This window comes from Trachypithecus francoisi, unplaced genomic scaffold (genome assembly GCF_009764315.1).
Source record: "Trachypithecus francoisi isolate TF-2019V2 unplaced genomic scaffold, Tfra_2.0 Lachesis_group10, whole genome shotgun sequence".
NCBI classification, from domain to species: Eukaryota; Metazoa; Chordata; class Mammalia; order Primates; family Cercopithecidae; genus Trachypithecus; species Trachypithecus francoisi.
Genome location: NW_022681455.1, coordinates 126,824,603 through 126,851,774, shown reverse-complemented (window position 1 = coordinate 126,851,774; position 27,172 = coordinate 126,824,603). Strand labels below are relative to the sequence as shown.

Genomic DNA, 27,172 nt, shown 5'->3' with positions numbered 1-27,172 from the left:
ACTTCTCTCTCTTTGACATTTTTTGCCTGCCATCCTTTAAAAGCTTGACCCTCTCACTGTCTCCACCTTCATCAAAACCTGCTCCAAAAAAGAATATGTCAGCAGTCATCCTCACCAGGTGTGAATCAGATGGGTCACGGGGAGATGGCTTGGGGGCAAAAGGGTCTTTAAAAACCGCCAGGAGATATGCAGCAGCTTTTACGAACACAGAACATCTGCCTGCCCTGGGTCCCAGCAATTGCAACTCTGGGTACACATGCAACAAAAATGCCTACGGACATCCACAAGAACCCATGTGCAAGAATGCTCATCCCAGGCCGGGCACAGTGGCTCACGCCTGTAACCCCAGCACTTTGGGAGGCCGAGGAGGGCGGATCACGAGGTCAGGAGATCAAGACCATCCTGGCTAACACGGTGAAACTCCGTTGCTACTGAAAAAAAAAAAAAAAAAAGCCGTATGTGGTGGCAGGTACCTGTAGTCCCAGCTACTCAGGAGGCTGAGGCAGGAGAATGGCATGAATCCGGGAGGCGGAGCTTGCAGTGAGTTGAGATCGCACCACTGCACCCCAGCCTGGGTGACAGAGCAAGACTCCAGCTCAAAAAAAAAAAAAAAAAAAAATGCTTATCCCAGAACCATTCATAATCATGAAGAACTGGAAGCCTCCGAAAGCTCATCACCGGGAATGCAGAATGAATGGTGACATGGGCTGTGTCCGCAGCACAGAGTGCTCTGCCACAGGAAGAACGAACCCTCAGGCCAGCCCAAACTAGCTCCATGGGATGCTGTCTGCGCATTTTCCTTCAACAGAGAATCAAGGTCACCTCCTGAGCAGAGTAAATTTAGAGCCATTCTCAGAATTCTGCTTCTCAAGGGACAGAGGCTTGGCCTGAAACGTTGCAGAAGCCAGCCATGCTGTGTGACCACAGGCAAGAGGCTTAAACCCTCTGTTCCTTTGCTTCCTCCTCTGAAAAACAGAGATAATAATGGTGCCTGTCATCAGTGTAAATAAAAAACATACACTCATATAAATTTAATCATATAATTAAGCAAGGATAATAGTTGGTAACTAGGGTGTTTATGGCAAAGATTTGATCAGTTCCTGTGTGTAGAGCTTGCAAAACATGGCCTGGCACACAGCAAGGGACCTCAACATGGTTATTAATATTTTTATTATTATTATTAGGCAGAGAGTAGAGTGGTAGAAGGATCGTAGGCTTTGAAGACTGAGAAATCTGCTGGTTCAGTTACTTACTGTGTGGCCTTAGGAAAGTCACTGAGCCTCTCTGAACCTCAGTTCCCCATGCACAAAATTGCTTGTTGTTGTGGCCAGATAAAATAGTGCAGTGCTTCCAGAAGTTCACAGCAATGATCCCTGGGTGGTCCCAGGAGATGACTGGTCAATGGGCAAAGTTTGTATTTTCACCATTAATGTATTTATTTTAACGTTTATTAGAAAAAATGTGTAACGAAAGTATCAAACCCATCATTTTTGGGACTTATGATTGGGGCTGAGTTTCCTTTAATATATATTTAAGTGTCTTCTAAAGCAACTCCAGTTAAAGAAAAGTATTAGTGAAATGGTACAGGGAGCAAAGGCAGGGCAGGAATGGGGAAGGCGGTGCATGGAGGAAGTTGAGCTGGTGTCCCGCCTAGAGCCACCTGTGCTCCTGCGGCTGGGTCTGCACTGCTGCTTCTCAGCCTGTACTGGTGGAATTGCTAAGACCCCCAGTCAGAAGCCTGGAGTGTCAGAGAACCTTCTAGCAATGACGGGCATCTCTGTGGGTGAAGGTGTCAGCTGTCCTGTCCGCTGTGAGGTGGCTCTGCCATGCCGTCAGGTGCCCATACAGCAGCCCAGCCATTTATCAATCACCTGTATTAGGTAACCCTTTATTGCCGGCCTGCCTGCCTGCCTCATCAGTTTCCCGCAGCTGCTGTTACAGGTTACCACAAACTTCGTGACTTAAAGCCACATAAACTTACTACCCAATTGTTCTAAAAGTCAGAAGTCCTAAATTCAAGCTGTGGACAGAGCTGGTTCCTCTTGGGGGGTCTGGGAGACCCATTTCCTGGCCTTTTCCAGCTTCTAGATGCCATGCCACCTGCACTCCTTAGCCCAGGCCCCTCCCTCCACCTGCAAAGCCAGCCGTGCGGCCTCTTCCCAGCCTTCTCCCTCTTCCACCTTCTAAAGGCCCCGGCACAGTCAGCCCTCCGTATCTGCAGGCTCTGAACTCACAGATTCAACCAACTACAGATCAAAAATATTTGAAAATAAAAATGAAGGATTCCATCTGTGCTGGACAGGTGCTGAGTCTTCTTCCTCATCATTATTCCCTAAACAACACAGTAAAGCAATGACTTACGTAGCACGCACATTGTATTAGGTATTATAAGTAATCCAGAGATGATTTAAAGTATACCGGAGGCAGTGCATATGTAGTACGCAAACGCTCTGCCATTTTATATCAAGGACCTGAGCATCTGTAGATTTTGGTATCCACAGGAGTCCTGGAGCCAACGGCCCTCAGGTACAAGGGATGACTGTAACTACATTGGGCCCGTTCGAATACTCCAGGATAATTTTCCTATGTGAAGTCTGTAGTTAATCATATCCACAAGGCCCCTTTTCCCACGTGAGGCCACTTATTCCCAGGTTCCAGGGATTAGGACTGTGGACATCTTTAGGGACCATTACTTTGTAGACCACCAGCTTCCAGGAGGCACCCCTCCCCCCGATCCAGTAAGCAACCTGCACCCAAGACCTTGTCTCAGCTCTGTTTCTGGGGGACCCCCTCAGCCCTGCGATCATGCAGTTCACCACTCCACACTCTTCCTATGATCTCGTGGACCCACGTGAGCCTTTTGTAAGGAATGTGACGTCACTCTGGTGCGATCCTCAGTGAAATCCACCATCTGGGAGTGTGGCCCACGGCTTTGACGTTTCAGCCAGATGCTGGCACATCAAGGTTTGTCTCAAAGTTAACCCTGCCGGCCTGTTTCCTTAAAAGAAACACCCCAAATAAGACAACGTTGGCTGCTTTTCACCAGACTTCCTAGAGCGCCTCTGCATCCAGTAGCCGCAATCCCAAAAGCACTGGCAGTCGGCACATATTTAGGAGAGAACGGACGTGAGACCCGGCCGAGCCGCTGAGGCCACAGGAAATGGGAGCCACTGGCATGAGAGGGGAAGATTGCTCCCTAAGTTCATGAACTTGAAGTGGAGTTTGGCTGCTCCGGGGGATCAAATGCCAGCTCTTCTACTTTCTATTAGATTGGCACAAAAGTAATTGCGGGGTTTGCCCTTACTTTTTTTTTAGATGGAGTCTCTCTCTGTCACCCAGGCTGTAGTGCAATGGTGCCATCTCGGCTCACTGCAACCTCCGCCTCCTGGGTTCAAGAGATTCTCCTGTCTCAGCCTCCCAAGGAGCTGGGATTACAGGTGTGTGCCATGACGCCCAGCAAATGTTTGTATTTTAAGTAGAGATGGGGTTTCACCACATTGGTCAGGCTGGTCTCGAACTCCTGACCTCAGATGATCCACGTGCCTTGGCCTCCCAAAGTGCTGGGATTACAGGCGTGACCCACTGCACCTGGCCTGCCCTTACTGTTAATGGCAAACACCACAATTACTTTTGCAGCAACCTAATAGCTAAGTGAGACTGGGAAGCTTAGTTTCTACAAGCCTCTATTTCCCCCTTCTGTGAAATGGGATGATGATGTTTACTTGCCTCCAGGGGTGATGTTCAAAATGTCTAACAACCCATGTAGAGCAGACATCAGCTGATCCAAACACCCCAGACATAAACAGCCAATATGGCAGGCCCAGCCCTGAGAGCTGGAAACCAGCCTCACCCACTCCAGGGTGGTTATGAGGCTTTGACAAGAAGAACTCATGTAAAACTCATAAAACACAGCACGCCTTCAAGCAGTAGTGGCTGTGATGAACGGTCATTATTCCACCCAGCATCATCAGGTTACATGATGGGGCTAAGGCATGAGTCCTTTGGCTGGATTCAAAGTGGGTCTTTTGAAAAGCAAGTTCAAATAATTGCACGGAAAGCAAGCATCGTTGATTAGACGCCGGGGTGACGCAGCAGAAGCCAAGGCTAGGCTGGAGGAAAAGGCAGGACTGGGCTTGGCCACAGCTGGGCCAAGTCTGGACTTTATCTTGGAAATCAGAACACGCCTCACTTTGGGCTCACTCGCATTGCTCAATTTGAGCATGGGATCTTAGCATCTGCTCGTTCAGACAGTGGGCCACGTCAAGATGAGTCTCCAACACCAGAGTCCTCGGGAGGCTGCCGGCACCCAGGCAACTGCCGCTGTGCTCTGGGAAGGGAAGGCAGAGCGCGGGCGGGTCTGCTGGCCGGTTTGGAAGCTCAGGAAGAGGTAGGGACAAGGTGACCTGGAGCCCAGAGAAGTCAGCTGCAGCATCGGTCCCAGCTGAAGCCAGAGTCCAGCTGTCCTGCTACCTATTAGGAGACACACATTCTGCAAAGGCCCAGCCTGGCTTTGAAAACCAAATGCGGATGATTTCTGTGCTGAGTCACTCTTGGTAAAGAGCGTTCACAGACCACGTGCCACACAGCAAATTCTCATTTCCCGTTTTATTCCCTCCAAGTTCTCATCTGGTCTTGGGCCTGCAAGAGAGTGGGATGGGACGTGGAAAAGGACATGTCCTCAGCCTCGGGGTCCTGACAGAGAAACAGAACAGAGGAAAATAATGGGTGGGACAGAGACCCAGTGCTGCCCCTGAGTGGCGTCCCAGAGCCCGTCTACAAGAAAGGACCTTCCTCCAGGCAGCCCCAGAAGACAGGTAGAAATTCAAAGCTAATCCTATAGCTTCTGTCCATAGAGAACTCAACCACACATCCACACACAGTCACAAAACAAGAACAATGGAGAACTTAGGGCCAAGCCCTTTACATATATTATCTCATCCAATCCTCGCAGTAATCCCGCAATGTCAGTGCTATGCGTCATTCCCATTTTACAGATGAGGAAGCTAAGCCCAGAGAGGTCAAGTAACTTGCTTAAGGGCACACAGCCAGTGAGTGGTGGAGCCTGGATTCGCCCCATGGTCTGCAAGATGCTGACAGCATGGATGAACTTCAGTGCGCACAGTGGACAGACTTGCCATGTGTCGTCTTGACACATGCCAAGGGGAACCACCAGTGGCATTAACCCAAGGAAACAAAGAATGCAGTGACCATAGGTGAAGTCATCTGCTCAAAGGCAGAAAGAGATCAATTTTCTGAAAGGAGAACCTGAAACCAGGGCCAAGCCCTCTAACCACAGGTGACTGCTACTTTGGGGCAGGATGGATTTAAGCTGGAACGAAATATCCCCCTCAGACCCAGCCCAACCTCATGTTGGAGCTAAGCAGAGCCCAAAAATAAAATCTTGTGTTTTGCCTGGGTGCAGCGGCTCATGCCTGTAATCCCAGCACTTTGAGAGGCCCAGGCGGGTGGATCGCTTGAGGTCAGGAGTTCAAGACCAGCCTGGCCAACATGGTGAAACCCCGTCTCTCACAAAAAAATACAAAAATTAGCTGGGTGTGGTGGTGTGTGCCTGTAGTCCCAGCTATACTTGGGAGGCTGAGGTGGGAGGATCGCTTGAACCCAGGAGTGGAGGTTGCAGTAAGCCAACATCGTGCCACTGTACTCCAGCCTGGGCAACAAAGTAAGACCCTGACTCAAAAACAAACAAACAAAAACCTTGTACTTTCACTCCCAGCGCAAGTGGATGCTGGCAGGGGTCTGCCTACAAAGAGCATTCCAGTATCTGGACATATTAGTACCCAGATAAATTCCATCTGCTGGGGTTGGCATCTCTATGCCTGAGAGCTTTACAATATACTGAGTTGAATGATGTCCCTTCAAAATCTATGCCAACTCAGGACCTCAGAATGTAACCTTATTTAGAAATAGGGTCTTTGTAGATGTAATTTGTTAAGATCATACTGATTCATGAATGGACCAACTCAATGTATGGAGACATAATAACTCAACTCACAAGAGACTGATGTACATACTGGGACACATATGTAGTGGGGGCTCTGCCTTTCCAGGAACTGGAGTTGTCCCAGCTCCCAGGCACCTATCTGGCTGGCTGACAGATACAAGACAGCTGGGTGAACATGGACTTACCCCACCAAAGTCTTGATGATCCTACAGCCTAAGTACTGAATGTGTCCCCTTCTCCCATCCCCACCAAGGGCAGGGACTGGCTCTGTGTCATTTACAGCTGCATTTCCAGGGCTGGCACAGTGTAGCTGTATACATTCAGGTAATGCCAACTGCTACACCAAGACAACACGGCAAGTCTACCCACTGTGCACGCTGAAGTTTATCCATGCTGTCAGCATCTCACAGACCATGGGGCAAGTCCGGGCTCCACCACTCACTGGCTGTGTGCCCTTGGGCAAGTGCCTTAACCTCTCTGGGCCTCAGCTTCCTCATCTGTAAAATGAGAATGATGCAGAGCACTGACATTGCAGGATTACTGTGAGGATTGAATGAGATCATATATGTAAAGGGTTTGGCGCTAAGTGCTCCGTTGTTCTTGTTTTGTGATTGTGTGTGGGCATGTGGTTGAGTTCTCAGTGGACAGAAGCTATAGGATTAGTTTTAAATTTCCTCCCATCTTCTGGACGAAGTTGCTCTCTGGTAGACGGGCTCTGGGGTGCCAGCCGGGGCACTGGGTCTCTGTCACATCCCATCATTTTCCTCTATTCTGTTTCTCCCAAATCTCAATGTCCTGTCACAAGTTTCTGTCTCATGCATGGACCCTTCCAATGTGGACGCCCTTGTCATACATTAGCCTTGCCACATGGTGATTCAAGAGCCTGCACTTCTTCCAGTTGGGGCCTTGCTGTCCAAGGAATGTCAGAGTCTTCAGACAGAGGAGGGGAAAAGACAGAGAACTGTGGCAAATACCACACACTTCCTTGGTGAGGAGCAGCAACCACCTTCTCACACATTCTTTCAGCAAGAACGAGTGGCCTGTTTCCACCCAGATGCAAAGACACCTGGAAAACGTAGCTCCCGGCCAGACAGCCACCCACTAAGGACAGCTCCACACATGCACACAGGTGCCCACGGCCAGCGGGCCGTGGGTGCAGGATAAACATTTGCTTGGTACATTCATCAGTGCACCAACTAACGGATGACCAAGCCACACACTCAGAAGAGAGGCTTCCTAGGCGGCTGTTGAAATGTTGAGCTGAATCAGAAACCCACATGATTAAACCGCGCGAGATAAGGATCTAGGGGAGAGTTCTCTGCTGACATATCCCCGCTTCGTGACCACTCTCCCCCCCACATGTCACCACCAGACGGGTCACCCTCCCGGGGGCCTCAGAGGAGTCCCGAAGGCCAGCGCCCTCAGCCTCTGCCTCTCCCAGATGGAGAAACAGGCCCAGGGTGGGAGGGGACATGCCCAAGATCACAAGGCAAATTCGTGGAGGAGGAGCCAGGCCCGGCTGCCTGACCCCAGGCCATCGCTGGGGCCAGGGACAGGCTGGGCCCTCATTGTTCAGCTAATGAGTGAAACCCCAGGCCTGTGGAGCGTCTGTGTGGGGCCGCTGTATAAACATCTCCTCTCTGGCAGAGCAGGAAATGAAGGGATGAGGAGGTCAAGTGACTTCACTGGGGCTCCTGCTGCCCTGCCCGCCGTCCCCGCCCATGCCTGCCCACCACCCTTCCCAAGTCCCCTGAGTCAGGTCAGAGCCACAGCCAGGCAGGTGTCCCGTCACCTCCTGCACCCTGGGCTTGAATCTCGCTCTGCCACGTCCTGGCTGGGTGTTCCTGGGAAAGTTGCTCAGCCTCTCTGAGCTTCAGTTTCTTCACCCGCTGAGGCCCTTCCCCCAGGAGTCAGGTAGTGAGGACGAAATGACACTGTGTGATGAAGCCTTGGCACGGACCCGGCAGATGGTGGGCTCTCCGCAGTGCTTTCCTGCCATTTTGAAATCTTTTAAGAAGAATGTTCACTGGGTTGCACACTTTAAATGGTTAATTGTATGTTATGCGAATTTCACTCCAGTAAAAGATTTTTCTCCACTGTCTGCCCCTTAGCCCACTCACACTCACTCACACACACTTGCACACTCACACACTGGCAACACTCGCACACTCACACTTGCACACTCACATCTGCACACTCTCACACACTCGTTCACGCTTGCACACACACTCATGCTTGCACACACACCCACACACTAACTCACACTTGCACACTCACACGCTCACACACGTTTGCACACTCACACTCGCACACTCACACTTGCACGCTCACACACATTTGCACACTTGCCCACTCGCTCACACTTGCATGATCACACTCACATTTGCACACTTGCTCACACTTGCGCACTCACACTGCACTCGCACACACTTGCACAATCACACTCACACTCACACACATTTGCACGCTAGGACACACACTCGCTCACACTTGCACACTCACATAACTCATTCTTGCACACACTTATACACATCCACACACACTTGCACACTCACACACCCATACTCACTCTCGCTCACACAAGGACTAGCAGGTCCACTGCATCCCAAGAGGGACATAGAGACACAGGGTGGACGCCGAGATGATCTACCCAAACTCTCTCCCTGGAACCCCACTGACCTTTTCAAGGTGCTGTCAGAGGAGAAGTGAACTCACTGGATTAAGGCGGAGAACAGGACCCAGGTGGAGGAGACCAGGCTGGGGACTCCCAGATAAGTGGGGAAGAGGAGAGACACCAGCCCCTGGGACCACGCCCAGACCTGTGGGGTCGCGCATCAGGGAGCCCTGCACAGTCCTGGGAGAGCAGGGGCAGCCAGGGTGGGAGGCGGGCTCTCGAGTGAGAGGAGAGGGTCCACGCTCGCCTGTTACCACATTGAAAACTCACACCTCTGCAAAGGTGGACTATGTCCTCAGCCTGCAGCTGGGTAAACTGAGGCTCAGAGAAACAAACTGACCTCAGGTCACATGTCCAGTTAGTGGCAGCGCTAAGAATCAGCCTCAGTTCCGCTCCACACCCAGAGATAAATGTGAACTGCAGATCCGCCTAGGTCCACTATATCTGACATAATTCAGTTTTCAGAGGCTTGCACTGCCCGAGGCACCAGGCTAGGAGCCTTCCCTTCTCCGTTGACTCTGGACTTTTGTGCTAAAAGGAACTTCAAGAGGCTTTAATATGACATCCCATTAAACAGAAGAGTAACCGGACCAGAGAGGTTAAGTGACTTGCCCAAGGTCTCACAGCTAATTAGGACCAGACCAGACCCACAGCACAGGCTTCCTGCGTGCCTCCCCCGACCCTCCACTAGCAGGGTGACGCCCACGCTTGCTGCAGGTGTCTCCAGGGCAGCTCTGCTCCCACAGATTCGGTGACCATGACACCTGCAGGCGGTGCTGGGCTGCAGCTGATCCATCAGACCTTCAAACACCTGTGGAAACCGAGGTCCATTCCTGAGCTCACCAAAAATCTAACCTATACCCCCCACAGGTCCTTCAAAGTTCTGGAAAGAGAGAAGGTGCTTAGAAACCTAGGAGGAAAAAACTGCCCAATTGCCTGTGCATCAAATCAAGTGATTTTTCCCCACTCACGTGAACTGTCGCATTTTTTTTTTGAATCTCCCACCAATTTCAGAATTTCAAAGAGGAAACAAGAAGTGAGCCCTTCTGGGCAGAGCAATTCCCAGCGACTGGGAATCAGCTGCCCTCTGCTGGACAAACAAGGGTGTAGACAACTTGATGGTTCTCGTTCTTGGGCGACTTAAGGAAAATCGGAGCCCCTTGGCAATCCCCAAAATTATTTCAGATCCCACGTGATAGGATTTGTGCTTTTTATAGCAGTTGGATTTGCATTTTCTCAAAAACTTACAGCTACCCAGAACCCAGAACTGCTTTTAAAGTATAATCGCGCCTTTATTGGGCACCTGCTGTCTGCTGAGCCCTGTTCTAGGCACGGGGGATGCAGCTATGGCCCGGACGGAGTAAACCCTGCCCTGTGGAGGGTGCCTGTTCTAGCTGGGGCCATAGACAATAAGCACATTAACAAAGCAATTAACCAAAAAGCCAGGGGGTTCTAAACGCTGTGAAAAGTAAATCTCCGAGGCAGGTAGGGAGCAAGCAGTCGGGGCGATGGCTGATGTTGTGTGATGGGGTGAGGGGGGCAGGCAGGCAACTCTGAGCCAAGACCTGAATGCAGGGAGAGCGGGAGTCCCCTGGCGGTCTGGGGGAAGAGTGCTCCTGGCAGAGGAAACAGCCGGTGCAAAGGCTTGCAGGATGTGGTGCTTCTGACTGGCTGAAGGGAGTGTAAGGGAGGCCAACGTGTCTGGGATGGAGGGGCAGAGAGGAACAGAGGGGAAGCAGGGAGAGACACGGTCAGGGGCCATCCCAACAGCCCTCATGGACATTTAAATCAGAGTGAGGCCCCAGCAAATACTGGAGAGAATCACTCCATCTCTGGGTGGTGCTCCGGCTCCCATGAATTGAGGGACTCCTTGAGGATGAGACTACAGTGGGAGGCTAGGGTGGGGTAAGACTACAAACAGGAATCCCAGAGCTTCCGGGAACCAGGAGGACCCGGGAGATCGTCTAGTGAAGTCCAGCTTCCCCAGCTTTAATTCCAGCGGTGGCGATGGCAGGACTGACGGGAGCCGTGACCAGCCAGGCAGCCCTTTGTGCTGGGTTGGATGGTGTCCCTCCAAATGCGAATCCATCTGGAACATCAGAATGCAAACTAGGACCACGACTGCAGGTGTACTTAGTTAAGAGGAGGTCATAGTGGAGGAGGCTGGGCCCCAAATCTGAGACTGGTGCCCTTATAGGAAGTCCACAGAGAAACACATACACACAGAGAGAAGGCGAGGTAACGGCAGAGGCAGAGGCTGGGCGGTGCTGCCTCGCCATCCGGCACCTGGAGCTGGAAGAGGGAGGAAGGAGCCGCCCTCAGGGCTTTCAGGCAAGCACCACCCAGAAGACACCTGGTTTTCAGACTTCCGGCCTCCAGGCCTGTCAAATAATAAATTTTTGCTGTTTTAAGCCACCAAGTTTAGGGTCATTTGTTACAGGAGCCACAGGACACTTGCATGCATGACCACACCCACACAGCAGCCTCCACAGTGAGAACCCTCTCTTCCCATTTTACAGATGAGGCTAAGGAACTGGTCAAGGCCCCTGAGCAGTGATTTGACTCCACACCAAATGGGCAGCTGCTTCCAGTGGAGGCCATGGGGTAAGGTGTCCGAGGTTGGTGGCTCTGTGCTAAAGGACAAGGAATTCTCTCAGCTCCTGCTTTCACAAAGCAGGAAGATCTGCCTTCTGGGCATCACTCGTTTCCCCACTTGTCTGGCTACCCTTGCCCTCCAGAGCTGCCCCCTCCTGCTTTGGCCCAGAGGAAGGAGAGACGACTGACACAGACCCAGCCCCTCCTCTGGGTTCTGAACAAATGGCCCAGGCTGCAAAACAGGGGAACGGCACCCACCTTACCCCTGACCAGGTGTCTGGGGCGACCTAGAGCAAGGCTCACCTCGCCACCTGTCGCAGGTGCTATGCCTCACATGGCTTCGTGCTTTTGAGAAACAAGCGCCAACCTTGACCGAGCACTGTGCTTTGGCCAGGTACTGAAGTACTAAGCACTTTATGTGCTTCCTCACATTGAATCCTTGCAGTGATCCTATGCAGCCCGCAGAGTTAACGAATGACCTGGTTTGCCCATTTCATCGCCCTGCTCTGCATCTTTATTGAGCACCCATTATCCGTGGAGCCTGGTTCTAGGTACTAAAGATGCAGCTGTAGCTAGGAGGGAAACGAGATGAGAAGCTGAGAATCAGAGAGGTTAAGCAACTTGCTCAAGGTCACATAGTTCCCTCCCCCTAGACCTGGGCTGCCTGTGAACTGCTACTCACTGGGGGAGTGTGGGGGGAAGTCATGCCTTCTCTGCCAGTCCCCAAGGCCTCCATGCTTTGAGGGGACCCATCCTGGGCATGTGGAAAGGCCAGGTGCAGAAGAACCAAGCCCACCCACTCTAGTTGACAGACTTGGCTGAGTCCCCGCCCAGCCCCAGCCTCAGCGGAGGCCACGTGGAACAGTGACACACCATCCTTCCAAACCCTACCCAACTTGCAGAATAATGAGAAAATCAATTACACGGCTGCTGTTTTCAATGCTAAGCTTTGAGGTGGTGTCACAGGAACTCTTGGTGTCAGTGCTCTGAGCCTCCGAGCGCAGTCCTGGCCACAGCCTCTCCCTGGCTCTCAGGCCAGGCTCAGCTTCTGTGTTCTGGCTCCCACCTGGCCACCCGCGTAGAGGTGGCCCGTGTGGGAAGCTGTATCGGGGGAGTAAACAGCCTTCTGGAAGTTTCTGAGCACGCAGGGTGGGGGTGGGCTTCCTCTCCGCATCTCAGGTTCTTACCCGGCTTCTTCTAAATTCTGCCCAGTCGCCCTCTGCTACCCTGCTTGTCTGTCCCCATTGCCCACCCCAAATCCGGCGAGACTGGGCTGGACGTGCTGGGCAGAGGCCCCGGTGTCCAAGGCCATCCGCCGCCCTCATGCAGCTTCCTCTCAGGAAGGGGCCCTGCCTCCCTCTGGCTTCGGTGGTCATGACAAATGGAGAATAGCTGGCCTCTGGCCCCAGTGTCAGAGGCCACCAGCTTGCACCAGCTTGCACCCGGTCAGGCTGGCACTTGCTTAGCACATCGGTTGCTTGGAGGAACAGGAGGCAGGGAGGGCATTTCCCTTACGCAGAGGCCAGAGTGGCCACAGCAGCTGCACTGACCTTGCTGGGGACCTGTGAGAAATGCAGTCTCAGGCCACCCAGACCTGCTGACTCAGGCTCTCGGCTCTAACACGCTGTCCCTCAGGCGCCTGTGCACAGCACGGAGTGAAACCCAGCCTTGAAGCCCAACTCTGGGGCCACCCGTGGCTCCCAACCCAACCCCACAGCCCCTGGCTAAGCCACATCCACCACTCACTCTGCATCCTGGGGCCCGCAGGGCATCCCAGAGAATCACTGCAAAGGACACCCGTGCTGGGGAAAACAGCCCAGTGCCTGCCACACAGCAATACCCCAAAATGATAGCATTAGCCAAATAGCAATGCTTATCATCAAATAATAAAAAAGGAAAATATGTAAGGTTGAACCACACAAAATTGCCACTGTTTGTCCATTCGTGATGCAGAGAAATGGCAATTTCAAGTATTTTGAGCCAATATTTATTTTATAAAACAGACTATTACTTTCACATATAATTTTATATTACATATTAACTATATTTAATACCATATTATATTAATCATAAAACTATATTGTTAAACAATTATAATCAATTATATATTAATTAAGATATATTAATAAATATGATAGCAATGTGCTCCAATGCCCTTCTTTTTAAACAATGGCTTTATTGAGTCATAAATTTATATACCATAAGCTTCACCCATTTAAAGTGTACAAAACAGTGGTTTTTAGTACATTCACAGAGTTGTGCAGTCATCACTGTCCAATCTTAGAACATTTTAATCACCCCAGAAAGAAACCCTGGACCCATTCAGTGTCACTCTCACCCCCCAATTTCCCAGGTGCTGGTAATCACGCATCCGCCTCTGTCTCTACATATTGACCTGTTCTGGACATTTCATAGACATAGAATCACACAGCTTGTGGCCTTTCGTGTCCGGCTTCTCCCACCGAGCATCCGTTCTTCAAGGTTCATGCGTGTGGTGGTGCGTGTTCATTCCTTTTCATGGCTGAGTAATATTCCATGGCAGGGATTTGCCACATCTCTGTCTATTTGTTCACCTGCTAGTGGCCGTTTGGGCTGCTTCCACTTTGGGCTGTTGTGAGTAGTTCTGCTGTGAACATTCCCAAACGCGTTTCTGGGAGACTGGATGTTTTCATTTCTCTTGTTTTCGCATCTCCTAGAAAGCCAGAAGGAATCGCTGGCTCTGAGAGCAGCTACATTTCGCATTGTAAGAGCTGCGACGTAATGGTAATGATGTCCGTGCTCACACCTACTTACACGTAGCAGTTCCACTCCCAGAACTTCAGTTTTTGTGTCTAATCCCCACAATAACTGTATGAAATACGTGTGCTATTACCCTGTTCCCACCCCACAAATGAGAAATTGTGCTGACGTCTACTTACACCTAACGGTTCCACTCCTGAAACTTCACTTACTGTGTGTTTAATGCCAACAATAACTGGATGAAATACATGTGACATCACTCTGTTCCCACCCCACAAATGGGGAACTGAGGCACAAAGCCACTGAGTGATTCCCCCAGCTGCGACTCTAGCCCAGGCTACCACATTCCAGAGCCCACACTGAAGCCCTGCCCTATCCCCGCCATGAGTGACCTCTGAGTATTGACCACAGCCAGCACTGGGCTAGTGCTGGGCACCTACCCCAGGGCAGCTCCAGGCCCCAACCTCCACAAAGGCTCAGCTCAAGTGCAGGGTGCTCTCATCCTGCTGCTCTCCCCATCACACCCCTTGCCCTCTTTCTCTGCCTGACCTGCAGCGGCTCCCAAAGTCCCCCATGGCTCCCGCCCCTCCCTGCCTGGGAGGCAGGAGGGCTGTTATTAGCTGATTCCCAGCAGCACTTTCCAACCACCCACCCCTCCGGAGAGGAAAGCACTTCTCAAACCCTGACATCTGAATGTGCCAGGGAGGAAGAGGGGCAGGCCCTGCTGGGACTCCCTGGCTCCACCACCCCAGGGGATCTGAGGCTACTCCCAGGACAGCTGGAGACACAAGGACCTGCCAGGGTGGGCAGTGGGGCTGCAGGAGTGAGGCATGGCCACAGCACCCCAGGTTACGAGAAGGACACATTGGAAAGCAAGTGCTGGGATGCAGGGCCCTGGAGGTGTGGCCTAGTGTCATGGCTGGGACCCAGGGGCGGAGTAGGGTGGCCCAGCTCAGCTGGGACGTGCATAAGGACCAGGTCAGCCCACCGCTCTCGTTAGAGACAGCAGCACCCATTTGCCAAACAATCCATGTGCTCCAGACACTCACCATGGGGCTTATCCACACTCACTCAATTTTTAAACTTTTATTATGAAAATTTCCAAACGGAGAGAAAATCAGAAATAAAATCACATGAATCTCATAGAGCCGCAACTTAGACTCAACAGCTCTCAGCTTTTTGTCAAATCTCTGCTAAGCAGATAGACAGTTAAATAGACCTTGCTAACATATATGGAGGTATCTCACAGACATCCTGACGCTTCAGCCCTAAATCCCGTGGCAGGCATCTCCAAAAACAGAAAGGCATTCTTCTGCGTGACCATAGTGCTATTAGCTCGCCAAGCAAAATGAACAATAATTCCCTCATGTCATCTTGATATGGCAGGGGGGCAGGGAAGTGCTGGGTAGAGAAGGGTGTGGTCTCTGGTGAGGGCTCCACCCCCAGGCCTGTGTCCACGGACCTAGATGAGGACAAGCATTTCTGTTTTCTTGCCCCAATATTGCATTTTCCAAGACCTCCCTGGCCCACCACACTGCCATGCGGTGCCTATGAAAACCCCAAGACGCTAGCGGGCACAGACACAAGCGGGTGGACGCTGAGAGGAACACACCGGTGGAAGAGTATGCCAACGGGCACCGACAGGCACCGGCAGGCCATCGACCGGCAAACAACACAGACGCCAACAGGAATTTGAATGAGATGGTCGGAGGACAGTCCAGCTGCCAAGCAGCCGGACTCCAGGGAAAACCACCTTCCCACTCCCTCTTCTGGCTCCCCATCCATCTGCTGAGAGCTACTTTCACCATTCAGTGAAACCTGGCACTCCTTCTGCAAGCCCACATGTGATCTGATTTTTCTGGTACACCAAAGCAAGAACCCCGGGATTCAGAAAGCCCTTTGTCCTTGCAACAAGGCAGAGGGTCTAACTGAGCTGATGAGTACACGCCAGCTACAGATGGCAAAACTGAAAGAGCACCTGTAACACAGGCCCTCTGGGGCTTCAGGCGCTGTAAGCCTTCACCCCTAGACGCTGCTGTGGGGTTGGACCCCCAGACCTGCCAGTCTGCCTGCTCTCCCGAGAGGTTTGAGCGGCAGGGCACTGAAGAAGTGAGCCACACTCCCATCGCACGCTCCGCGAGGGGGATAAGGGAGCTTTTCCCATTCCAGTCTGATACCCAGTCCATATTCTCATTTCCCCCAGTTGTTCCCCAAATATCTTTCATGGCTGCGTTTTAAAATCAGGATCCAGTTAAGGACTGAACACCATGCTTGGCTGTTATGTCTCTGATTTGACTTAAGGTCATTCAGATGAAGAGCACCTCCCCAGTCATCAGGAGAGATACAAGACAGGAGGATTTCATTACAGGTCCTGGGGGCACACAGCCCTCCCGGAGGCCACATGCATGGAGGTCAGGGAGCGCATGGAGAGAGGAAGGGACATGGCCACGCCTTGTCTATCATCCAAACAGGTTTCCAGCAGAGAGTTTTAAGTGACTGGTTGAGAGCGAGCAGGCACGGGTCCCAGGAGGTCACACGGTGACTGAGAGGCAGTCACTGCATATCTGCACAGTCATAGTCATCCTGGGTGTTGGGGTCAGGAGACAGACAGGCTGCATCTAGCTGTCCCATAGTAGGGTGGTCCCCAGGAGGGAGTTGTATGACGCAGATATCTGCATCCCTCTTACTGTAGAACTGAGCGGGTGGAGAACTGGAAACTGTGTCAAGGGTGACTGAGCCTTGCCTCTGGTAGGGGAAAGTCCAACTTATATTTCAAATGGATCCCAAGGGCCAGGCGCAGGCACAGTGGCTCACGCCTGTAATCCCAGCACTTTGGGAGGCCGAGGCAGGTGGATCACTCAAAGCCCGGAGTTCAAGACCAGCCTGGCCAACATACCAAAACCCCATCTCTACTAAAAAATACTAAAATTGGGAGGCCAAGGTGGGTGGATCACGAGGTCAGGAGTTTGAGACCTGCCTGGCCAACATAGTGAAACCCTGTCTCTAATAAAAATACACAAATTAGCCGGGTGTGGTGGTGCACGCCTGTAGTCCCAGCTACTTGGGAGGTTGAGGTGGGAGAATCACTTGAACCTAGGAGGCGGAGGTTGCAGTGAGCCAAGACCACGCCATTGCACTCCAGGCTGGGTGACAAGAGTGAGACTCCATCTCAAAAAAAAAAAAAAAAAAAAAAAAAAAAAGCTAGGTGTGGTGGTGACTGCCTATAACCCCAGCTACTCGGGATGCTGAAGTAGAATTGTTTGAACCATGGGGCCGAGGCTGTAATGAGCTGAGATCATGCCACTGCACTCCAGCCTGGGCAACAGAGCAAGACTCTTTAAAAACAAAAATTAATCCCAAGGCAACGTAACTTCATAAGAACCTCTATAGGCTCTTGACCCTAGAACCGTCTCCACTTCCCTGTTGACCCCAACTTTACCCCACAGTGCCACCTATTGAAGAGACCAGGCAATGATGTGCAGGGTGGCCCACCTTCATCTTCAGGATGAACTCAGACCACAGATGAGGAAACGGAGGCTGCAGAGGAGGGGGTGGCAATGTGAGACCCACCGTTCACAGCCACATCCATCCATCCTGGCGAGAAGGGGGTCCAGTAATGCTCTCAGCATGGGACCCGCAGGACACCAGCCAGTTAGCCAGGGCCTGCCTAGAACAGAGCCACAGCCACATTGAGACAAAGGGCCCCAAAGGATATTTGCCAGAGCCACCAAAATCCCTCCAAGGACAGCTCAGGATCTGTGCTGAGGCTGGGAAGGGTGGCTGCCCAGGTGGGTACCCGGGCCTGGAAGGAGAGGTGAGCCAGGAGAAAGGTGGGAATCCCATGCTATGAGCTGGAGGCTCAGCTGGAGGCAGCACTGCCGGGGCTGAGGAGAACCCCCAGCCGGGGGATCTGAGGCCCAGAGGGAACCTGAAAGCGGGGGGCAGCAGCACAGACAGTGCACGAGGGCCTGGGGAAGTCTCAGCTCTGGGCACAGGGAATTGCCAGGCCTAAGGCCCAGAGTGTCTGCTTTCACTGGTCTGCACGCGGCCAGCACTCTGGGTCGTTTATTTAACTTCCCAGGTGACTTGAATGTGCCTTCCAGGTAAGGAACGACTGCCTGTGGGGATGGCACGGAGGCCGGGGAGCTGGGAGAGAAATTCAGTCCAGATGCAGGTAGAAAGTTCCAGAGCAAGGAGAGAGGGACAGACTGAGGGTCAGGAGAGGCCAGATTGCATCCCAGGAACCACAGGGCCATGGAAGGGTGGAAGCTGGGGAGTCTCCCTGTGATCAGGGTCCCTGGACAGCTCGAGGGACTCAGGGGGACACATCTGGGGATGGAGGAGGAGCCAGTGGTGGAGCAGGTTCTCCATGCAAGGGACGGACCCTCGGCTGCAAGGTTGCAGGACAGCTGGGCTCTGCCTGGAGTTCCCACGTGTTCAGTGGGTGTGATCTGGGCCCACTAGGATGTGAGCTCAGAGAACAGGGGATGCCTGAGGCTCACTGCTAGATCCCAACAAACAGCTGGCACATAGTAGGTGCTCAATAAACAGGTGCCAACTTGGTGAGAAGCTCAAAGAGGAGTTGACAACCACACAGCCGATGACAGACAGGACAACCAGAGGCCCAGGACTCAAATGAGACCCAAGGACCGGAAATGTGCTGGCCAGCCCACCACTCCCTGGGGCTGCTGTATCTCCAAAGCCCAGCCTCTCTAGCTCTCCCCACCCCACCTCTTCCCTTCCCACCCTCTACCCTCCCTGCTCACGCTTCTTCCTCTTCCCTCCCGCCATCTTCCCCCTTCTATTCCTTCCCTCTCCCTCTCTCTCCCTCTCTCTCCCTCCCTCTCCTCCTCTTCTCCCCTCTCTTCCCCACTCTTTCCCTCTCCTTTCCTCTCCTTCCCTCTCCTTCCCCCACATGCTGAGGCATCACTTTGCCAGGACACTGGCCACACAGCACACGGAGGACGCCAGGAGTAGACAGCAAAAGCACCAGGAAGGGAGAACCCGAGGGGCAGGTGCATAGGCAACAGGGGCTGCAGGAGGGGAATTAGCGCGTGCAGTGGGAGGGAACAGAAAGATCACAGAGGTCTCAGCTGCTGGGCAACCAAGGATTAGAGGAGAAACAAAGTCAGCAGCAAACTGGTGGCACGTGTGTCCTGGCTTCCGGGGACTCTACTGTGAACAGTACGTCCACCTGGGAGCCCTAACATCCTAGTGGTGGTGGGCGTTCTAGAAACGGATGGTGCAGACACTGTCGGGCTCCACCCACGTGACCCAGATCCCTTTGGAGGTTTTGGCCTGTTCCTTCCCCAGCTCCTGTGTGTTTCTGCTTCTGTGGGTCTCACCTGGAACTCTCTTCAGAGAACTGTCCTTGTGCTTCTAGGACCACGTGGCGCCATCCCGGCCTTCGCCAAGGACTCTGGCGAGGGGCTATGAAGCCCAGCATGCCCGCCCTCCAGAGCCCTGCATGGTCAGCCTGCGGCAGGGCCCCCAAGAAACCACTGCTTGCTTGGTGCCTTCTCCTCCGTCTGCTTCCCGGTGCCTTCGCTGCCTTAACTATTTGCACACAAATCCCGCTCAGGGATTCTCTGGGGAAGCCAGTCCCAGACAACCACCTGGCACCTGGCACCTGGCACCTGGCACACACTCTTTGAACCGGCAGCCCCAGGTGGAAATCTGCTGTCTTACGGTGCTTGGCCGGCACAGCGAAGTGGGTAACACGGGCCTGAATTTGAACCTCAGCCACCCACCTGCAGGTTGAGTGACCTTGAGCAACCTTTTCCCCCTCTCTCTGCTCAGTTTCCTCAGTTGCAAAATGGGTATAATCCTGGTACCATTCTCAGTGGATCGTCATGTGACTGACAATAATAATCCATACGAAGTCTTATTATTGTTGTTCCATTACTTCAAGTCCTCATTGATTTGCTTGTTTTTAGAATAATTAAGTATGCCCTAGCCACTTAGAAGCCATTTAGAAAGATCTGATTTATTCCAGATCTGGAAATCATAAGTGGTCGTGACTTTATCCCTATGCTCTCACTTAAATCTGTAGATGAGACCGGCGAGGGAGGATTCCACCAGAGGAGGAAGCCCAGGTGCAGAGGGCGGGGAAGAGGTCACCCAGCTAGCAGGGGTGACGTGGGCAGCCTTGGGACTGGTCCATGGCTCCCATCCCCTGGAAGACGCTAGAAGAGCCCCGGTCCATCTGGGATGCAGCCCGGGAGACTCCTGGGTGCCACAGGCAGTGCTTGCTGTTTTGCTGGAAGGAGTCCTTGCAGGCCGGAAATCTGGGTCTGTTGTCTTCGCTCGCATGTCTTCTGCTGTTCATCAGCCTTGGAAAACAGCTGCTAAAATATCGCTTCCGCCTCATGGTTCCCATGCAGATTCCTCCCAGCGCTGGGGAAAGTGCAAGCCTTTCAATGGCTCACAACCCTCGCCTTTTCCTCTCCCTTCCAGTTCAGGAACTGAGTTGAGTTCCTTTCCCCAAAAATGCTGGGCAAGAGAGGAAGCAGTTTCTGCACACGGCAGCCAGCTTGGGTGGGGGCCTGGGTGGGCTGCTGGCTTCCTGCCTGCCCTTTGCCCCGTCACCCACCCATCCTCCACTAATGAACTGACCATCTTCAGCCACACATTCCCACTGCTCCTACCAGGCAGCCCACCTGGATTTCCCCAGGCATCAGATGGAAACAGGTGTGAGGGTGACTGGGGACGGGAGAAGGAGTCTCCTTTGAAGCCAGTGGATAAGCTGCACTCTCCAACCACAGCCGTGTGCCCCTCCAAAGAGGGCAGCATCTGACCACGCTGGGCTCTGGCACTCAGACCATCGTAGACAGGAGCTTTTTGACATGGCCATTCTCCTGCATCTGCTCAGCAGAGAGAAAGCTAGAGCAAAAAGAAGGAAATAAACCACCATAACACTATCAATAAAAGAACAAGTTGCAACCACTCCCTGTGAAGTGCTTCCTGGCCAGCACCGCGCCGTGCATTTACCTCTTCTTCCCTGGCGTTCGTCTAGGGCTGGATTATACTGACTCCATGCCTCTTCCAATGTTTGAGTCACCCAAGAGTTGTCACCCCAGTTTGCAGGCTCCTAGGAATGGGGAGCTCCTTCTTTTCCATGGCTCTTCCACGTAATAAGATAAAACATGCCTCCCTGCCCCTTCTCCCGAGGGACCCTCAGTGCCCACAAAGCGAGACTGGTCCTGGCCCATGAGACACAAATGCAGGGACCTTCCTCCCCAGGCTCAGGCTCCTCTCCTCAGCCCCTTCACCCCTCCCTGAGCCTGTCGCCATTCTACCCACCTCCTCTGGACAGCAGAAGCCTCCACTGGCTGTGCCCATCCTCCAGGCCCAGAACTTTGCCAAGGTCATCTCAGTGCCCGCAGCAGTGCTGCCACATGGGCACCGTTATTAGCCCACCTGCACCGGAGGGCACACTGAGTGTCAGAGAGGGGAAGACGTGGGCCCCAGAAACCAGCCAAGTCCACAGACCATGCCTGACCCTTAGCCTTTAGCCCAGAGGCTAATAAGGAAGGAGGCTCTTCTGTAAACTGAAGGCTGCAGGATCTCCCAGAGCCCCCATTAGAGGGCAGGGAGTCGAAAAGACGGACAGGGCACCGTGGGAGCCGATCCGGAGCGCTCTCTGTTGCATGTCCTGCGGGGCGTGAGGACACCTGGAAACCCTCCCGACCGACTCCCTGCACAGGGCGGGAAAGGGAGAATTTCTTCCATCCTGGAATCCTTCTCACGGTCCAAAAGGAGCTTTGCCCTCTGTACTTACTGCCTCTTTGAAATATTTTTTAAATGGAAAAATGAAATAATATGAACCCCTGGCAGGCCAAGACCTCAGAATAGCCATGTGTCCCACACCCCACAGGGCATGGCACAGGGTCTCTGCAGAGAGGGATTTTAACCTGTTTGAAAAGAGAAGGGCAGGGGAGGAGAGGAGGAGTGGAGAGAAACAAGAACAGCCCAAGGCAGCCTTCTGGAAATTTTTATTCCAAGCAATTCCTGAGGGGAGGCCGACTCTGGGCCAGGGGTCAGAGAGGCATCGAGCGCTGTGGTTCCGCGGAGCAGGGAGGGCGCTGGGACAAGCCAGAAGCTGCGGAGGCCTGGCTTACTGCCTCTCTCTGCAGGGACTCTGCTCACATAATCACTACCTTTCATGCTGACCACGGCAGCCTTTCTCAGACAACAGCTGGAACAGACGACGGAGGTTTCTAATTTGGGGTATGCTCTGGCCCTGGGCCACTGGCTCCATCCTCACTCCCACCCCCACCCCCTCACCTCCACCCAGCCCCACGTGAGGTCCCCCACGCAATGCCCCAGCTAACGCCACAGGAAGGGCCAGTCCCGGTGGGCTGTGCTGGGGGAGTGTGGCTCCCAGCCTGGGCTGCCGCCCAGCCCTGCCAAGCAGAAGAGCCTCTCACTCACAGGCCTCCCTGAGTGCAGAGGGAGGGAAATGCTCCCAGCAGCTGGAATCTTTCCCCCTGCAGGTGCCAGGGCCCTCCCCAGAGCACCTCCACCCACACGCCCTCGAGAATAGCACGGAGGCTGGCAGGTTCTCATCAGTTCTTTGCTTCCGATAAAACTGAGTGGGCAGAGAAAAAACCCAGGGCAGGGAGCCAACAGGATTTGGCTGGTTCCTGGGATGCAGCCTAAAGGGCATCTCACACCCTTATGGGGGATCCAGCTCCACAGTCGTCATAGATTGCAGAGCATTACCAATCAACAGCCTTAACAACGTCCACACCCTCGGATCCTGCCCCGCCACGGCTAGGAAACCAGCCTAAAGCATCCATTTGATGAGCAAAGATGAAACTGGAGGATGCTTAGCTGAGTACAGTTTTGATAACAGACGGTGGGAACCAGACTCAAAGTCCCATGGGCAGAACTGGGTGCCGTACATGAGGGTACAGCCATAGGGTTTGGTACCTCCGCAACCACTGAAAGTGTGGGTATGGAAGTGCTCTTGTGGACGGGCAAGTATGTTTTCAAGATGCTATTAAGAGGAAAAAGGAAATTACAAAATAGTCAATGTAATATGACTCTGACTTTGTAAAACACGACATACACTTGAATATGTATGAAGAAAATGACTGTAGCATCATCTTTACATACTCCGAAATATTAACGGGCTCATATAATAAAATGCACTTGTTTTGAGCATATATTTCAACAAGTCTTGACAAATTTAAATCACCCATGTAAACACCACCACAAATGAGATAGAGAATATTCATTCCATCACCCCAGAATGTCCCCTTGAGCCCCTTTTCAGGCAATCCCTGCACCTTCCCCCAATCCTGGCCCCAGTCAACTGCTGATCTGCTTTCTGTTACTAAATTAGATTTGTCTTTCTGGAGTTCAGATAAGTGGAATCACGCAGTATTTTCTCTTCTGGGTCTAGCTTCTCTCATTCAGCCTGTCTTTGGGATTCAGGGCTATTATATGTAACAGTTTATTCTTTGTCATTGCTGAGTAGCGCTCCATTGTGTGGATATGCTACGATTTGTTTATCTGTTCCGTGCTGATGGACATTTGACTTGTCTCTAGTTCAGGACTATAACGAAAAAGGAAGTGCGAACATTCATGTTCAAATCTTTCTGTGGGCATACATCTTCATTTCTCTTGAAGATATGTCTAGGAGTGAAACTACAGGGTCACAGGGTACATATTTGTTGAATTCTGTAAGAAACCGTGACACTTTTCCAAAGCAATGGGAGCTATAGTTGCTCCAATCCCCGCGAACACTTGGTACTGTCAGGCTTTGTCATTGGCCGTTCTAATGCATATTTACCTCATTGTGTTTTAATTTGCATTTCTCTGATCACTAATGATGTTGAACATCTTTCACATGCTTATTGGCCATTCATATATCCTTTTGTGTGAAATGTCTTCTACTATTTTCCCCACTATTTCGTGCATGTGTTGGCTTTTTGCTATTGAGTGTAGGCAGTTTTTGTTTGTTGTTGTTTTGTTTTGAATCTACTAGGTAAAAGTTTTTTATCGGATATCCTAACCATTTTCTCCCAGTTGGTGACTGGGCTGGGCTTTTTCATCTTCTTAATGTTGTCTTTTGAAGAATATAACTTCTAACTGTGGACGAAGTTCAATCATCCGTTTTTTTTATTTTACAGTTTATGCTTTTTGTGTCTTACCTAAGAAATCTTTGACTATTCTAAGGTTGTGAAGACTTTTTTCTATGTTTACTTTTGAAGTTTTACTGTTTTGACCTTTATATATAGGTCTATGATCTACTTTGATTTAATTTTTTAAATGATGTGAGATAATGTTTAAAGTGAATTTTTGTCCATAATCTGTACTGTCCAAAATGGTAGCCACTTGCTACCTTAGCTATTGAGTGTTAAAATGTGGCTTATCTGAATGGAGAAGTGTTGTAAGTGTAAAATATATGCCATATTTCAAAGACTTGGAACAAAAAAAATGTAAAAATGTCTTGTTCATAATTGTATTATTGATTACATATTGAAAATGATAATGTCTCAAATATGTTGGATTAAATAAAATACATTTTAGAAGGCTTGAAATCAGGTGATGTAAGTCCTCTCATTTTATCCTTGTTTTCCAAAATTGTTTGGCCATCCTAAGTACTTTCTATTTCCATTTAAATTTTAGAGTCAACTTGCCTGTGTCTTTTATGTTTTTAAAGATTGTTGGGATTTTAATGGGATTACATTAAATCTGTGGATCAATTTGGGAAAAACTGACTTCTTCAAATCTATGAATCTTTCAGTCCACAACCATGATCTATCACTCTATTTGAGTTTTCCTTAATTTCTCTCTGCAATTTCTCTCAAACCAAAAAATTTGAGTGTTTTATGGTTTAATTTAGCCCTAAATACTTTATGGTTCTGACATTATTTTAAATGATCTTTTAAATGTTTATTTTTCAATTATTAATTGCTGCTAGAGTGGACCCACTTACCTGCAGGGGATACATCCCAAGACACCAGTGGATGCCTAGAACTGCAGATAGTACCAAACTCTGTATATTCCATGTTTTTTCCTATACATACTTACCTATGATAAAGTTTATAAATTAGTCACAGTAGAGATTAACAGCAATAAATAATAATCAAATAGAAGGTTGGTATGGTGGCTCATGCCTATAATCCCAGCACTTTGGGAGGCCGAGGCCAGTGGATCACCTGAGGTCAGGAATTCAAGACCAGCCTGGCCAGCATGGTGAAACCCCGTCTCTACTAACAATACAGAAAATTAGCCAGGTATGATGGCAGGTGCCTGTTATCCCAGCTACTCGGGAGGCTGAGGCAGGAGAATCACTTGAACCCAGGAGGTAGAGGTTGCAGTGAGCCGAGATCATGCCATTGCGCTCCAGCCTAGGAGACAGAGTGAAACTCCATCTCAAAAAAAAAAGAACAATTGTAACAATATACTATAGTATTAATACAATTTATGTGAATGTGCTGTCTCTCTCTCAAAATACCTGATTGCACTATACTCACCTATTACCAGACCACAGCTGCCCACGGGTAACTGAAACTGCAAGAAGCAAAACTGTGGTAAGGAGAAACTATGCTGTATAGAAACATCATTGGCATGGTTTTTAAAATTGGCCTAATAGATTGCTCCCTTACTGCACGCTTTTATTAGTTCTAGAAGTTTTTTCTAGATTCCTTAGCGTTTTCTTTTTTCTTTTCTTTCTTTCTTTTTTTTTTTTTTGAGATGGTGTCTTGCTCTGTCTCCCAGGCTGGAGTGCAATGGCGCAATCTCGATTCACTGCAACCTGCGCCTCGTAGGATCAAGAGATTCTCCTGCCTCAGCCTCCCGAGTAGCTGGGATTACAGGCACCTGCCGCTGTGCCCGGCTAATTTTTGTATTTTTAGTAGAGATGGGGTTTCGCCATGTTGGCCAGGCTGGTCTCGAACCCCTGACCTCAGGTGATCCACTGGCCTCGGCCTCCCAAAGTGCTGGGATTACAGGCGTGAGCCACCGCACCCGGCCAGGGTTCTCTATGTATACAGTGATGCCTTTTAGGAAGAATGACATTTTTTTTCTTTCTCTTTAATCAATATTTCTTTGTACTGCCTTATCATATTGGCTGGTACCTCCAGGAGACTGTTGAATACTATGTGGTGAGAGGGGACATCTTTTCTTAGTTTTGGATCTTAGCGAGAACACATTCAGTCTTTATCATTAAGCACAATAGTAGCTGTAGGTTTTTTGCTTATCAATGAATCTTTGTCATGTTGAGGAAGTTTTCTGCTATCCCTAGTTTGCTGAGAATTTTTATCATGAATTGGTTTTGAATTTTTGAAATGTTTTTCTGCGTGTATTGAGATAATTGTATGATTTTTTTCTCCTTCTTTCTGTTAATATTCCGTTATCTTCATATGTTTTACTATCCTTCCATTCCTGAAGTAAACTCTACTTGATCTTAGTAATCTTATCCTTTTATATATTGCTGGATTCAATGAGATAATACTTGTTATGGATATCTGTGTCTCTGTTTATGAGAGATATTAGCCTGTAGTTTTCTTATCTTGTAATGTCTTTGTCTGGTTTTGGAATCAGGATAATGGTGGTCTAATATTTAATTCAACGAGTAGGTTCATAAATATTCATTTATTTTTCACAATATATTTGACATCTGGCGGCATTTCTCTGCCTCCAAGTCTCCAGTGGCTTTTTATTAGCAAAGATTTCCAAGGTCCTTTGGGATGACTTTCTCATCCCTGCCTTAAACAGCACAGCTGTTAAGGGACCAGTTTACCTTCAAAGGTCACTGATGCCCTGAGTGAATCTTGCTGGACACAGCAAATAAACAGCACAACGTTCAGATGACTCTCACAGGTATTTGACTCTACACTACAAACTGTCTCCCTAAGCACCTGGCTAAGACAAGAGGCCATGGAATCAGTCAGTCCTGAGTTAGCATCTTGACTCCATCATGATTAGTATGACCCTCTCTGAGCCTCGTTTTCCTTCTCTGTAACATGAGAACCATGCAAGCTATTCCTCTGCCTGGGGCATTCGTCCTCATGGCTACACAAAGCCACTCCTACCCTTTAGATCTTTACTCGGTGGTGGGCTTCTTAGGCAAGCCCACCTTTCACTCACCCTTCCATAGGTAAGATCCACCCAGCTAAGCCAATTCCCTCTTCATAACCACTGTGTCCTAAAACAGGGCACCGTTTGGTTTCCCTGTGGTTATTCGG

The 27,172-nt window shown here is 50.7% G+C and overlaps 1 long non-coding RNA gene across 2 annotated transcripts in view; it reads right to left on the bottom strand.

The window, feature by feature from the left end:
- LOC117088157 overlaps positions 1–27,172 on the bottom strand; it is a 201,123-nt gene that overhangs the window by 80,379 nt on the left and 93,572 nt on the right. The window contains exon 4 of one of the 2 annotated variants that reach the window (XR_004439017.1): positions 18,834–22,167. The exons of the other annotated variant lie outside the window; for it this stretch is intronic. This is a non-coding gene — a long non-coding RNA (uncharacterized LOC117088157). Of the gene's footprint in view, positions 1–18,833; positions 22,168–27,172 lie in introns of those variants that run through there. 2 annotated transcript variants of the gene reach the window in all.